This window comes from Salvelinus alpinus, chromosome 9 (assembly GCF_045679555.1).
Source record: "Salvelinus alpinus chromosome 9, SLU_Salpinus.1, whole genome shotgun sequence".
Classification (NCBI taxonomy): domain Eukaryota; kingdom Metazoa; phylum Chordata; class Actinopteri; order Salmoniformes; family Salmonidae; genus Salvelinus; species Salvelinus alpinus.
The window spans coordinates 28,589,069-28,603,776 of NC_092094.1; the positions used below are offsets into that span (position 1 = coordinate 28,589,069).

The 14,708-nt window shown below is 40.5% G+C and overlaps 1 protein-coding gene across 1 annotated transcript in view; it reads right to left on the bottom strand.

Moving 5' to 3' along the window:
- Positions 1–8,073, bottom strand: part of LOC139584589 (genetic suppressor element 1-like) — a 46,931-nt gene extending 38,858 nt beyond the window's left edge. The window contains exon 1 of the mRNA XM_071416614.1: positions 7,946–8,073. The gene's annotated coding sequence lies outside the window, so the exon portion shown is untranslated. The remainder of the gene's footprint in view (positions 1–7,945) is intronic.
- Positions 8,074–14,708: the final 6,635 nt, after the last annotated feature.

Sequence of the window (14,708 nt, forward strand, 5' to 3'; positions counted from 1 at the left end):
TGTTTATTTCACTTTTGTTTATTATCTACTTCACTTGCTTTGTTTCCCATGTCAATAAAGCCCTTAAATTGAAATTGAATTGAGAGCGAGAGAGCGGGGAAAAAAGAAAGTGAGGGAGGGAGGATAGTTAGCTAGTAAAACATGGCCCACAAGGGACCTGCATGGATATCTGGCCAATCATCCGAACAGGAGGCTGTGTCCTAATAGTTTTGAATCGCATCCTTTCCTCATCCTCTCTCCCTGACAAGATTCTCTTCTGTTTTGAACACTGATCTGACAGGACTAGATAGGTTAAATCTATACTGCTGTATCCAGCAGGGAGCCTAACAGTTAAGAGTGTTGGGCCAGTAACAAAAAGGTTGCTGGTTTGAATCCTTGAACCGACTAGGTGAAAAATCTTTTCATGTGCCCTTGAGCAATTAACCCAGATTAACCATAAACCAGGAAAGAAGAGCGCAATGAAGGGTGAGGGGAAGTTGTAGAATTGTGATATGACTCTGGTTCTGTTCCTGGAGTCTCCCATTGAGGGAAAATAACAGATTAAAACCTTTCTATGGGTAGTTTGTCAGCAATCTCACTGTTTCTCTTATGGTCTCCAGGATTAGGAGAGATCTTATGAAACGGTGCAATATTCTCTCTCTCGCATTCTCTGAGTGTGTATGTATGTTGTGTTTGCTCAGGAGGTTGTGGTCTAGCCAGAGTGGTTAGCCACCTGGTATAACCCAGCCTTAGGGCCTAGGACTGACTGTCTGTATCTCAGCAGTCTATAGTGGAATCATCCTCATCTTGTCTCCACACACAAACCGCTCCCCACAGACAGGTGTTTAATACAGAGAGTATTAAAAGGTACAGGAAGCAAGTATGGTACTGTATTCGATTTGAATAAAGAGCTATAAAGCATAACTAGAACAATGTATTAGATGGTATGCTTATAATCTGTTTATAAACCATTATTAGTTAACTTGTTTACCATTTGTAAATTGTTTGTAAATCAATCATTATCATACCAAATCAAAGTGCAAAGGTAAGGATTCAAATAGAATAGGCCTATACAGTTTTGTAAATTGAAGTGAAAGGTAAAGGACCAGTGTAGTATGACAGTTTACACATAAAAGTTAGCATTTATAAAAAATGTACTTGATGTGACTATGTGTTCACCTCCCCGCAAAAAAATTAGGCCATGGGTACACACATCTGCTAGTGGTTGAAATATTGTATTGCAAGCTGGCACGTAAGGATTTTGTGCAAATGAGGGATATGAAAAGATTATTAATCAAAAAGCTAAAAATAGGAAAACATTTAGCAAGAATGCAACCATTTACCATTAGTGAGAAGAGTGAAAATCTGTGTTTGATTTTTAGAATAAAATAATTAAACATAGGAATCTTATAATTTGACATAGGAATCGTTTTCCTATTTATACAAACTGTTGCAGAATATATTCCTCAACTTTTGTGGCCATGATTACCGCAACAAATTACAATGTGCATCTAATTAATTGGACCTAGTATCCTAGTAAATAGATGTGATATTACAAATTTCAAATAGATATAGCCTAGGTATCAGGATTTATAATACCAACAAGCTCTCATAGTCTTATGTCAGAATTAGATGTTCATCCATGTTTCTCAAACATAAAATGTTGATGTTGTTCCAAATGTCAAATTTCAGAGTGTTTAAGGTTAAGGTAAGGGTTAAGGTTAGGGTTAAGGTAAGGGTTAAGGTTAGGGTTAAGGTTAGGGTTAAGGTAAGGGTTAAGGTTAGGGTTAAGGTTAGGCATTAACGCCGAATGGTTAAGGTAAGGGTTAAGGTTAGGGTTAAGGTTAGGGTTAAGGTTAGGCATTAACGCCGAATGGTTAAGGTAAGGGTTAAGGTTAGGCATTAACGCCGAATGGTTAAGGTAAGGGTTAAGGTTAGGCATTAACGCCGAATGGTTAAGGTAAGGGTTAAGGTTAGGGTTAAGGTAAGGGTTAAGGTTAGGCATTAACGCCGAATGGTTAAGGTAAGGGTTAAGGTTAGGCATTAACGCCGAATGGTTAAGGTAAGGGTTAAGGTTAGGGTTAAGGTAAGGGTTAAGGTTAGGCATTAACGCCGAATGGTTAAGGTAAGGGTTAAGGTTAGGCATTAACGCCGAATGGTTAAGGTAAGGGTTAAGGTTAGGCATTAACGCCGAATGGTTAAGGTAAGGGTTAAGGTTAGGCATTAACGCCGAATGGTTAAGGTAAGGGTTAAGGTTAGGCATTAACGCCAAATGGTTAAGGTAAGGGTTAAGGTTAGGCATTAACGCCGAATGGTTAAGGTTAGGCATTAACGCCGAATGGTTAAGGTAAGGGTTAAGGTTAGGCATTAACGCCGAATGGTTAAGGTAAGGGTTAAGGTTAGGCATTAACGCCGAATGGTTAAGGTAAGGGTTAAGGTTAGGCATTAACGCCGAATGGTTAAGGTTAGGGTTAAGGTTAGGCATTAACGCCGAATGGTTAAGGTAAGGGTTAAGGTTAGGCATTAACGCCGAATGGTTAAGGTAAGGGTTAAGGTTAGGCATTAACGCCGAATGGTTAAGGTAAGGGTTAAGGTTAGGCATTAACGCCGAATGGTTAAGGGTAGGGTTAAGGTTAGGCATTAACGCCGAATGGTTAAGGTAAGGGTTAAGGTTAGGCATTAACGCCGAATGGTTAAGGTAAGGGTTAAGGTTAGGCATTAACGCCGAATGGTTAAGGTAAGGGTTAAGGTTAGGCATTAACGCCGAATGGTTAAGGTTAGGGTTAAGGTTAGGCATTAACGCCGAATGGTTAAGGTAAGGGTTAAGGTTAGGCATTAACGCCGAATGGTTAAGGTAAGGGTTAAGGTTAGGCATTAACGCCGAATGGTTAAGGTTAGGGTTAAGGTTAGGCATTAACGCCGAATGGTTAAGGTAAGGGTTAAGGTTAGGCATTAATGCCGAATGGTTAAGGTAAGGGTTAAGGTTAGGCATTAACGCCGAATGGTTAAGGTTAGGGTTAAGGTTAGGCATTAACGCCGAATGGTTAAGGTAAGGGTTAAGGTTAGGCATTAACGCCGAATGGTTAAGGTAAGGGTTAAGGTTAGGCATTAACGCCGAATGGTTAAGGTTAGGGTTAAGGTTAGGCATTAACGCCGAATGGTTAAGGTAAGGGTTAAGGTTAGGCATTAACGCCGAATGGTTAAGGTAAGGGTTAAGGTTAGGCATTAACGCCGAATGGTTAAGGTAAGGGTTAAGGTTAGGCATTAACGCCGAATGGTTAAGGTTAGGGTTAAGGTTAGGCATTAACGCCGAATGGTTAAGGTAAGGGTTAAGGTTAGGCATTAACGCCGAATGGTTAAGGTAAGGGTTAAGGTTAGGCATTAACGCCGAATGGTTAAGGTTAGGGTTAAGGTTAGGCATTAACGCTGAATGGTTAAGGTAAGGGTTAAGGTTAGGCATTAACGCCGAATGGTTAAGGTAAGGGTTAAGGTTAGGCATTAACGCCGAATGGTTAAGGTTAGGGTTAAGGTTAGGCATTAACGCCGAATGGTTAAGGTAAGGGTTAAGGTTAGGCATTAACGCCGAATGGTTAAGGTTAGGGTTAAGGTTAGGCATTAACGCCGAATGGTTAAGGTAAGGGTTAAGGTTAGGCATTAACGCCGAATGGTTAAGGTTAGGGTTAAGGTTAGGCATTAACGCCGAATGGTTAAGGTAAGGGTTAAGGTTAGGCATTAACGCCGAATGGTTAAGGTAAGGGTTAAGGTTAGGCATTAACGCCGAATGGTTAAGGTTAGGGTTAAGGTTAGGCATTAACGCCGAATGGTTAAGGTAAGGGTTAAGGTTAGGCATTAACGCCGAATGGTTAAGGTAAGGGTTAAGGTTAGGCATTAACGCCGAATGGTTAAGGTAAGGGTTAAGGTTAGGCATTAACGCCGAATGGTTAAGGTAAGGGTTAAGGTTAGGCATTAACGCCGAATGGTTAAGGTAAGGGTTAAGGTTAGGCATTAACGCCGAATGGTTAAGGTAAGGGTTAAGGTTAGGCATTAACGCCGAATGGTTAAGGTAAGGGTTAAGGTTAGGCATTAACGCCGAATGGTTAAGGTAAGGGTTAAGGTTAGGCATTAACGCCGAATGGTTAAGGTAAGGGTTAAGGTAAGGGTTAAGGTTAGGCATTAACGCCGAATGGTTAAGGTAAGGGTTAAGGTTAGGCATTAACTTTGAATGGTTAAGGTAAGGGTTAAGGTTAGGCATTAACGCCGAAATCTTAAGGTTAGGCATTAACTTTGAATGGTTAAGGTAAGGGTTAAGGTTAGGCATTAACGCCGAAATCTTAAGGTTAGGCATTAACTTTGAATGGTTAAGGTAAGGGTTAAGGTTAGGCATTAACGCCGAAATCTTAAGGTTAGGCATTAACTTTGAATGGTTAAGGTAAGGGTTAAGGTTAGGCATTAACGCCGAATGGTTAAGGTAAGGGTTAAGGTTAGGCATTAACGCCGAATGGTTAAGGTAAGGGTTAAGGTTAGGCATTAACGCCGAATGGTTAAGGTAAGGGTTAAGGTTAGGCATTAACGCCGAATGGTTAAGGTTAGGGTTAAGGTTAGGCATTAACGCCGAATGGTTAAGGTAAGGGTTAAGGTTAGGCATTAAGGCCGAATGGTTAAGGTAAGGGTTAAGGTTAGGCATTAACGCCGAATGGTTAAGGTTAGGGTTAAGGTTAGGCATTAACGCCGAATGGTTAAGGTAAGGGTTAAGGTTAGGCATTAACGCCGAATGGTTAAGGTAAGGGTTAAGGTTAGGCATTAACGCCGAATGGTTAAGGTTAGGGTTAAGGTTAGGCATTAACGCCGAATGGTTAAGGTAAGGGTTAAGGTTAGGCATTAACGCCGAATGGTTAAGGTAAGGGTTAAGGTTAGGCATTAACGCCGAATGGTTAAGGTAAGGGTTAAGGTTAGGCATTAACGCCGAATGGTTAAGGTAAGGGTTAAGGTTAGGCATTAACGCCGAATGGTTAAGGTAAGGGTTAAGGTTAGGCATTAACACCGAATGGTTAAGGTAAGGGTTAAGGTTAGGCATTAACGCCGAATGGTTAAGGTAAGGGTTAAGGTTAGGCATTAACGCCGAATGGTTAAGGTAAGGGTTAAGGTTAGGCATTAACGCCGAATGGTTAAGGTAAGGGTTAAGGTTAGGCATTAACGCCGAATGGTTAAGGTAAGGGTTAAGGTTAGGCATTAACGCCGAATGGTTAAGGTAAGGGTTAAGGTTAGGCATTAACGCCGAATGGTTAAGGTAAGGGTTAAGGTTAGGCATTAACGCCGAAATCTTAAGGTTAGGCATTAACTTTGAATGGTTAAGGTAAGGGTTAAGGTTTGGGATAGGCTCAAAACAAAAATCTCAAAAACAATATTCTATCCTGGATTCTAACATGCAACCTTTGTCACCAGAGGCAGATGCCTACACCCCTCCGCCATCCCTGTCCACAATGCCCTAGCAAAACCGAAACTTACTTGAAGGTAACAGCGCCCACTGTTGCCCCTAGTGGCCAGTTTTCACATCATCTCATCGATTTCCTCAGACATGGATGGACATCGAATAGTGACTTGTATCACGGGTGACCTGGCTGATAATACCCGTACACAGTCGAATTTAACAGCTGATCTTTAACCCTGAAGTAGGCCCAGAGATGGAAAAAGTACTCAATTGTCATACTTGAGTAAAAGTAAAGATACCTTAATATAAAATGACTCAAGTAAAAGTAACCCAGTAAAATACTACTTGAGTCTAAAAGTATCAGATTTTAAATGTACTTAAGTACAGTGGTGGAAAAAGTACTAAAAGTAAAAATAAATGCTATACATCAAATTCCTTATATTTAGCAAACCAGACAGCACAATTTCCTTTTTTATTACTTTTTTGACAGACAGGGGCAACTCCAACACTCAGACATCATTTACAAAGGAAGTATTTATGTTTAGTGAGTCCACCAGATCAGAGGCAGTAGGGATGACCAGGGACGTTCTCTTGATAAGTGTGTGAATTTGACCTTTTTCCGTACTGCTAAGCATTCAAATTGTAACTAGTACTTTTGGGTGTCAGGGAAAATGTATGGAGTAAAAAGTACATAATTTTCATTAGAAATGTAGTGAAGTAAAAGTAAAAGTAGTCCAAAATATGAATAGTAAAGTAAAATACAGATACGCCAAAAAACGACTTAAGCTGTACTTTAAAGTATTTTTACCTAATAAATACTTTACACCACTGAGTAGGCCTATGTATCAAATTTGTATTGTCACGTGCACAAGTACAGTGAAATGCCTTTTTTTGCTTGCTCTTTCACAACAATGCAGTAATGAATATCACTAGTACTATTTAAAAAAGTAAAGTAGAACAAAAACACAAGATAAATAGAATTGTAACTACTGTTAATACTGTAATTGTATTTTTTGGAGTAGCCTGCCCTACAATTTTTCTGAATTCGCGGGTAGTCCACCATATTTAGGTTGCGGAAAAGTCGTTATAAAACATTGTTGAATTCAAACGTCCTGCTGATAGGTCCATTTCAATTTGCCATTGTTTTCTCGTTCAGAAACGGACAGTCATTTTGCAGATACAACATACACTCCTGCTAAAGATTAAAACATTCTGCCAGCACAATAAATAGACTGGTAGTTTATGTAAAATATTTGACAGAATGGGTAGGCTACAGTATTGCTGGAGCAATACGTCATTATGTTTATAAATTAAATATTGTCTACTAGTGAAATTTGACATTACAGTATTAAGATGTAGCCTACAATGCCAACGGAAAGGGTGAACCTCTGTTCTACTGTTAAACTGCGCTTCGGATCAGATGAATAGCGAAAAATACTTCAACTAGTTAATCTATTTACTACTGTGAAGTGGGTCTAATTATTAAGTGAGAGATGGGACGAATGGTAGCCTAGCCTATATTTCTCCAGTATGAAACAATCGCAGACGGAAAAGGTGAGGAATTTATTCTGCGATGATCAAGGAAATTAAATAATAATAGGAAATAGATCATTATTTCAAATAATTTTTGAATGCAGTGATAAAATACATCGATTTTCGCTGTCCTCACTAACAGAAAATTATTGCCTCTTGGTATTATATTTATCTACCTTTTTGTTAGGAATAAGAGTGTCATCATATATCCCCCATTTGCACAAGGCTATGCTACTTTTATGCAACGTTCATAAATGAGGCCCCAGAGCCTTAACAGAAGAGGACAGAATTGTTGTTGGTTTAGTGTAGGCTACTCTACCCCATACTGAACAGCTGCTCTTGCAGCTCAGCAGCACATGGCACACCGTTGTGTGTGTATGTGTGCGTGCATGCGCGTCTGTGAACTCCACCTGCGGGCTGTGTAGGCCTACACACAACGCAACGTGATCCGCTGTATGAGGCTGGTGGCATTAACTCAGATTAACAAAGTGGTGCTGTTAAGGTCCCGTCTATCTACAGACGAACTCATGTAACATATAACCTGATGCGTAGCAACTACTCTTCATGGAGTAATGACTTTCCAACCACACAGTTAAACAAAACGACTTGCTTGGCCCTCTGGCTAAGGACTAGTTTGGCAGCCACTGAACTTCCACAGCAAACATTTACACACAAGCTATTATAGACAATAGGTTGGTCTAGACTTAAATTATATAATATAATCATACACGGGTATTAAATTAATCATGTAAAACACACAAGAGCGAGAGAGAATGAGAGAGATCCATCCCCTCACTACAGACAAAGCACACAGAGGTAACCTAGTCTACATGAAGAGCAGAGATGAAGACGGCCGAGGCATCATCAGCAGTGTGTATCTTTCCCTCTATCTGATTTAATGAACTTCTGGAGTGATAACACATATTTCACATGTAGGATAACAGAAATTAACGAGGGGGGACATTAAACGCCCATATACTACTTCAATGACTTTAGGCTACTCACCACGTAAATGCAAATCCTTGTTTTTAAATTAATCCCAGTATAGAAAAATATCCATAGGCTACGGCTGTTCCTTGGCGTAGACTCAAATGAAAGTGATGTGTGAAACCGCTACCGCCTCACACACGCTCTCTCTCGCTCGCTCGCTCGCTCTGGCTGCACGATCGAGAGGCGGGTCTTCGTTGCAGAGGGTGGTAGGGTAAGCACCTGCTCAGATGGACACGCCCCTAGAGACACGGCTGCAGACTGACCTCAAGGACACAGATTGATAGATCAGATAAGATACACAGCAAATTCTCCAGTGTTAAATCAACACAGAGTGTTACAGTGTCTATATGGTCCAACATTTTCAGTGTTTGATTAACATACTGCTTAGTGTAAAGCCTTATTTGCATATTTCCCCTTGTGCCTTTCAAGTGAATTGTAGACTTACCACCCTTGACTGTATTTGTTAGTGACAGAGACATAGCTGTTGCATGCAATTATGTTTAGCGCTGAGGCCTTCACCAAGTGTGATTCTAAGTGAATATTTTATCATAAAAATTTAATTATTCAGTTAAAGACAATACAATAAGTCCTTATTTTGGGAGCCTAGTTTCACCCTAATACAGTGGCTCATGGTTTACAGGCCACATCAGGCCTGCAAGTTCTATTATGCTGGCTTGCAAAGTGATGTATAATTCCTATTGGAATCAAGCCAGAGTGGACATATCCAACATTTGGACATTTTAGTCACCCGCAACCTGCATTCAGAATGACTTCCATGGTTGGGGAAACTAAGCTATGAGACTACTTAAAGCATATAAACTGGAACAACCATTTCAGTAGCGGGTGCAATAAATCCAAGTAACAGATTGGATTAATTTAGAAAAAAAATGTTATTTATATTTGAGTATCATAAGGTCAATGAATCAATAAATGTACATTTAAACACATAGATATTGAAACAAACTATTCTCAAAAATCAACCTGCAACATGGTATGCTGGGAAATATGATAATGATGGGTGTGGGTCTGGTTATTAACACCAACACTAGGGTTATTTTAAACTAATAAGTGTTAATTTAACACTTAAATAGTTAATTTAACTCTTGGATAAACACTATAAATGTTACACTGAAAAACCAACACTAGGTAACAGTGGACAATTTGATGTGTAGCAACAAAGCCCATTACTGAGAGTCTATGGGCGAATCCCATTGTGAGGAAGAAATCATCAGTATTTTATAATCCTATATTATCATTAGTCATCAGTCACCACTCTCATTTCTACAAAAACAGAACAAAATGTGTAGGCTAAAGAGGCAGGCCCATTGCTTCAAAGGCCAACATGAGCTGACTTTAATGTGTGCCAGGTATACAAGGCCCATGTGTGTTTTAGGGTTGTTATAACACTGCTGTAATAGCATGGCCAGGCAGTAACTATCTGGTAACACTCACACCCGATACATGTATAACTTATCTCTACGTGTCCTAGGTAAGAGACAGCAAATAGGAAAAGGGTTATACAGGGCTATACATCAGTTGCATTATTAGATTATAGTGAAGGACCCTTGGAGAGATTGATGGGTGTTTTATCACAAAACTATTGACAAAACGTACATTTTGGGGGATAAGCAGCATAAGCCATGTAAAATAAATGAACGAGCTAATGAATAAATTAAAGGATTTCCACTTCATGATCCCACCTCATGCACTTCATAACCTGCCTCACCTATCATCTCCTCAATCTCTCCTGAGATGTCTGCCTCCTCCCTCTCCTCATATCGTTCTCTCTCTCTCTCTCTGTCTGTCTGTCCGTTCTCTCTCCTGTACCTTACATACCCTCCTCTCTCTTTCCATTCACATGTCCCTCCTCCTCCTCCTTCTCTCCATCCTTCCATCTCCCTATGTCTCCTGAGCAGCTATATAGAAGGTAGTTTGCATATATTTCCCCTCATAATTCCAGTTCTCTCTCTCTCCATCCTACCTCCCTCCCTCTTTTTCCTTCCTGTTGAAACGTATAATAAGATATTCTATGCACAGTAAGAGCATGCATGCCCTCCTCTTTTTTCTCTCACTCTCTCAAACGCACACGCACACACAAAGAGAGAGAGAGAGAGAGAGAGAGAGAGAGAGAGAGAGAGAGAGAGAGAGAGAGAGAGAGAGAGAGAGAGAGAGAGAGAGAGAGAGAGAGAGAGAGAGAGAGAGAGAGAGAGAGAGAGAGAGAGAGAGAGAGAGAGAGAGAGAGAACAAGACACCATTAACAGTCATGGGGATAAACACCTACCAGGAAGCAACAACCTTTCCCTCCCCACATACCCCCACCGAAACAACTATGACAAAGTGAAAAACAAAAACGGAGCACAGCTCCTGAAGCTCTGTCGAACACTGGGTCTGTACATAGTCAATGGCAGGCTGAGAGGGGACTCTTTTGGTAGGTACACCTACAGCTCATCCCTTGGCAGCAGCACTGTAGACTACTTCCTCACTGACCTAAACCCAGAGTCTCTCAGAGCCTTCACAGTCAGCCCACTAACACCTCTCTCAGACCACAGTAAAATCACAGTGTATCTGAGAAGAGCAGAACCCAACCATGAAGCATCACGGCCCAATAAATTACATGGTACTAAACAGGCCTATAGATGGAGTGCAAACAGTACAGACATCTACCAAAAAGCAATTAGTAGCCAAAAAATAAAATCTCTCCTGGACAACTTTTTAGCCTTAACACATGAAGGTGTAAATTTGGCCGTTAGGAACATAAACTTTATATTTGACAAATTAGCCTCCAAATTAGCCTCCTAACACCAAAAATAACAGATAATGAAAAATGGTTTGATAATGATTGCAAAAATCTAAGAAAGTAATTGAGAAATATATCTAATCAAAAACACAGAGAAAGGGACAACAAAAATATCCGCCTTCAATATGGGGAAACACTGAAGCAATACAAACACACCCTAAGAACAAAAAAGGAACAGCACATTAGAAATCAGCTGGATGGAATTAAAGAATCCATAGAATCAAACCACTTCTGGGAGAATTGGAATAAATTAAACAAACCTCATCATGAGGAATTGGCTATCCAAAATGGGGGTATGTGGAGAAATCACTTTCCAAACCTCTACAGCAATATAACAAAGAGCCCAGAACAAAAATATATACAAGAAAAATTACAAATCCTTGAATTAGCAGTCAAAGACTATCAGAATCATGTGGATACCCCAATTACAGAAGAAGAATTATTGGAAAAACTATGCACTCTCCAACCCAAAAAGGCCTGTGGTGCTGATGGTATTTTAAATGAAATGATCAAATATACAGACCACAAATTCAAATTGGCTATACTCAAACTCTTCAACATTATCCTCACTGCAGGTATTTTCCCCGATATTTGGAACCAGGGATTGATCACACCAATCTATAAAAATGGAGACAAATTTGACCCAAATTATTACAGAGGAATTTGCGTTAACAGCAACTTGGGGAAAATTCTCTGCAGTATTATAAATAGCAGACTACATAATTTCCTTGACGAACACAACGTCCTGAGCAGAAGCCAGATTGGATTTCAAAAAAATTATCGTACAACAGACCACATTTACAACCTCAACACTCTAATTGATAAACAAGTTAACCAAAACAAAGGCAAAATCTACTCGTGTTTTGTAGATTTCAAGAAAGCATTTGATTCAATTTGGCACGATGGTCTTTTTTATAAACTAATAGAAAGTGGTATTGGATGGAAAACATATGATTTTATTAAATCAATGTACACTAAAAACAAATGTGCGGTTAAAATTGGCAACAAGCAAACAGACTTCTTCTCTCAGGGGCGGGGAGTGAAACTGGGCTGCCCAATAAGTCCAACACTATTTAACATCTACATTAATGAATTGGCAAAAACATTAGAAAAATCGGCAGCACCTGGTATCACCCTACACAACACTGAACTCAAGTGTCTGCTGTACGCAGATGACCTGGTGATGCTGTCTCCCACTAAAGAGGGGTTACAGCAGCACCTAGATCGTCTTCACAGGTTCTGTCAAACCTGGGCTCTGACCGTTAACCTAAAAAAAACAAATATAATGATATTCCAAAAAAGGTCCGGAAATAAGGATGACAAATATAAATTCTATTTGAACACAGTTCTATTAGAACACACCAAAAACTACACATATCTTGGACTAAATATCAGCAACACATGTAGCTTTCACATGGCTGTGAATGAGCTGAGAGACAAAGCAAGAAGAGCATTCTATGCCATTAAAAGGAACATCAAAATCTGGCTCAAAATGTTTCAATCAGTTATAGAACCAATTGCTCTATATGGCAGTGAAGTATGGGGTCCACTCTCTAATAATGAATTTACCAAATGCGACAAACATCCAATCGAAATACTGCATGCAGAGTTTTGCAAGACTGTATTGCAAGTACAAAGAAAAACTCTTAGGGCAGAATTGGGCCAATACCCCCTCCTCATTCGAATAGAAAAAGAAAAAAGAGCCATCAAATTTTACAGCCATCTAAAAACAAGTGACCCCAAAACATTCCATCACACAGCTCTACAATGTCAAGAGATGAAACAAGAGAAGAGTCCCCTCAGCCAGCTGGTTCTGAGGCTCAGTTCACCAACCCAAACCAACCCCATAGAGCAGGGGTGTCAAAGTCAAATGGACGGAGGGCCAAATAAAAAATTTAGCTACAAGCCGAGGGCCGGACTGTTCGAATGTTCATTGAAAATTTTTTAAATGACGCATATAGTCTAGTGAACCTAATTGAACCTACTGAAAACCTACGGCAATGGTGTTTCTGCTCAGACTCACATTTAAAAAGAGTTGCCTTTTTTCTGGGCAAACTTCGTCACAAACTTTAATCATGCAGTTTTTGATGAAATCCCCCTCCGTAAATGGCCGGGCTGATTTAGCGATCTCTTCTGCCAAAATAAAACTGGCCTTGACAGCAGCCTGGCCTTGTGATTTGGCTTTTTTGAACAGAGCCTGTCGAGATTTGAGGCCTCGTTTTAATTCCTCTGCCTTTTGTAGCCTTTGTTCCATGTCCATATTCTTGTTTTTGTCCGCGTGTTTCGTTTCATAATGTCGTCTCAGATTATACTCTTTCAGTACCGCCACACTTTCTCCACACAGAAGACACACAGGTTTTCCAGCTACCTCCGTGAACATATACTCCGACTCCCACCTTGTTTGAAACCCCCGGTTCTCAGTGTCCACCTTCCGTTTTGCCATTTTTGATGGGTATCTGAAAGTTAATTTTACTGTGATGCTGACGACTGCTGTGCCAATAAATATTGAAATGAAGCAGCCTACTGCTCGGTGCGTCACCGTTGCATTGTGGGAAATGTAGTATTGGTGCGTGTAAAAGATCTGCGGGCTGCCGGCTTGCTGCGGTCTGCGGGCCGGTTCTAATAATAAATCAAGATCATCCCAGGGGCCGTAAAAAACCTTCTCGCGGGCCGGATGTGGCCCGCGGGCCTTGACTCTGACACCCCTGCCATAGAGCCTCAGAACAGCCCTCAGAAAATCTGGCCCAACCAAATCATCACAAAACAAAAAGAAAAATATATCCCCTAATGGAAAGACACCACAAAAAAATCTAAGTAAACTTCAATGCTATTTGGCTCTAAACAGACAGTACATGGTGGCAGACTATCTGACCACTGTGACTGATAGAAAACTGAGGAAAACATTGACTAGGTACAAACTCAGTGAGCACAGTCTGGCTATAGAGACCGGTCGTCACAGACAAACCTGGCTGCCCAGAGAGGACAGGCTGTGCTCACTCTGCTCCAGGGGAGAGGTAGAGACAGAGCTGCATTTCCTATTACACTGTGACAAATACTCAGACCTAAGAGAATATTTATTTCCCAAAATTATAATTCAATACAAAGAATTTGAAACTATATAAATGTGCAGTTTTGGCAGCCAAATACAGTGGGGCAAAAAAGTATTTAGTCAGCCACCAATTGTGCAAGTTCTCCCACTTAAAAAGATGAGAGAGGCCTGTAATTTTCATCATAGGTACACTTCAACTATGACAGACAAAATGAGAATTTCTTTTCCAGAAAATCACATTGTAGGATTTTTAATGAATTTATTTGCAAATTATGGTGGAAAATAAGTATTTGGTCAATAACAAAAGTTTATCTCAATACTTTGTTATATACCCTTTGTTGGCAATGACAGAGGTCAAACGTTTTCTGTAAGTCTTCACAAGGTTTTCACACACTGTTGCTGGTATTTTGGCCCATTCCTCCATGCAGATCTCCTCTAGAGCAGTGATGTTTTGGGTCTGTTGCTGGGCAACACGGACTTTCAACTCCCTCCAAAGATTTTCTATGGGGTTGAGATCTGGAGACTGGCTAGGCCACTCCAGGACCTTGAAATGCTTCTTACGAAGCCACTCCTTCGTTGCCCGGGCGGTGTGTTTGGGATCATTGTCATGCTGAAAGACCCAGCCACGTTTCATCTTCAATGCCCTTGCTGATGGTAGGCTTTGTTACTTTGGTCCCAGCTCTCTGCAGATCATTCACTAGGTCCCCCCGTGTGGTTCTGGGATTTTTGCTCACCGTTCTTGTGATCATTTTGACCCCACGGGGTGAGATCTTGCATGGAGCCCCAGATCGAGGGAGATTATCAGTGGTCTTGTATGTCTTCCATTTCCTAATAATTGCTCCCACAGTTGATTTCTTCAAACCAAGCTGCTTACCTATTGCAGATTCAGTCTTCCCAGCCTGGTGCAGGTCTACAATTTTGTTTCTGGTGTC